Source organism: Dendroctonus ponderosae, unplaced genomic scaffold, assembly GCF_020466585.1.
Source record: "Dendroctonus ponderosae isolate FM_Combo_2020 unplaced genomic scaffold, Dpon_F_20191213v2 Dpon_F_20191213_3, whole genome shotgun sequence".
In the NCBI taxonomy this organism is placed as follows: domain Eukaryota; kingdom Metazoa; phylum Arthropoda; class Insecta; order Coleoptera; family Curculionidae; genus Dendroctonus; species Dendroctonus ponderosae.
In genome coordinates, this window is record NW_026018508.1 from 6,841,685 (window position 1) to 6,843,159 (window position 1,475).

Below are 1,475 nucleotides of genomic sequence, written 5' to 3' on the forward strand. Positions count from 1 at the left end.
GTTTTTGAGGTGACCCAATTAATAATTTTGAGGTGTGGCAACTGATTTTATTGCCTTTAACTTTCTTAGTGTGAGTACGTAACACGACGAGCATAGTTGACGGTTTGGATTGAGTATGTTTGAAAGATGCAAATTTTTTTTCTTTTATTATAGGACCATGGAAAGGAAGATTCCAATTCTGTCTGCAGAAAGACCACTTCAATCTAGACTGCCAATACACAAAACACAATTACCCAATATTGAAGAAGGCGCGTCTGTTTTGTGCGGTCGCAGAGGGCATAAGGCATTTGTTCCGACTCGACTTACCAGACGCTCCAAGTCAGTGTCGGACTTAAGAGGGGCTCTCGTAACGGATAAGCCAAAGACAAACATCGCCAGTTCATCAAGAATGCCATTAGCTGCCACGGCCCAAAAAAGACCATTAGTAACAACAAAGGTGAACAACGATGGATGTTCTAAGCCAAAAGTATCGAAAAAGATTGCACCTTGGGACTACAAATCGAAATTTAATGACCTCAATGACAAGTATCAAGTTTTACAAAATTCTTCCAAAGAACTGGCATCTAAATCAGAAGGTATGTATGTTTAAAACTCCATTTTAGTTTATATATTCAGTCAATTTTCGTGTGAATCTTCAGTAACTTTTTAAGTAACCTTATTTCAATAAAGTCTTCAGTGCATTGAAAATAGGATAGTTTCTTCAGGTTGTTTTATCTATAACATTAATAGAAACGTAGAACGGAAAGCTTTTCCTGAACTTCTGCAATTTTGGAGATAATTACATTTTTACAAAAACCGTATTTTTTAACTTTGCCCATAAACCTGGCAGTGGAGCCATAAGAACAAATTCACATCGAGTTTCACCAAAATACATCGTACCATTCTCCCGATATTTCAGAAAAGATCTATTTTTTGAAGAACTTTGACCATCAATAGCAGAGGAGTCAGACATTTTTTTTAATCAAAGTTAGGTCAGATAGTCTTCTTTTGAACCAAAGAATATTGTTTGAAAAATGGAATATTTGTTTGAACAAATTTGAGCAGCACTTCGAATGGGTCAATTTTTTATTGTAGTAATTTGTCACAAAATTTTATCGGTTAACAGCGCCTGGTAGCTAATAGGAAAATCGAAAAACATTTTTGTTATTCAATAAATGCATAATTAATTTTCTGCAACTATGGTCTGTTCTAACCTCTCAAGTTATCGTACATTGGTGTCGTTACAGCTCACAACCGTTAATGTTTCATTAACGTGTATTTGTTTCTTTCTTTGATTTTTTTATTATAATTTAATTACGTTTAATTAGAATATGACAACCTTCAAGCAACGCACGTGGAAACGGAACAAAAGCTTCAGGAAATGATAAAAGAAAATACTTCATTAAAAATGGAAAATTTGTCTTTGAAATCAAAATGTGCAATGTTCACTCAGCTTCAAGAAGAAAATTCAAACCTTCAAAACAGCATTTTAAAAT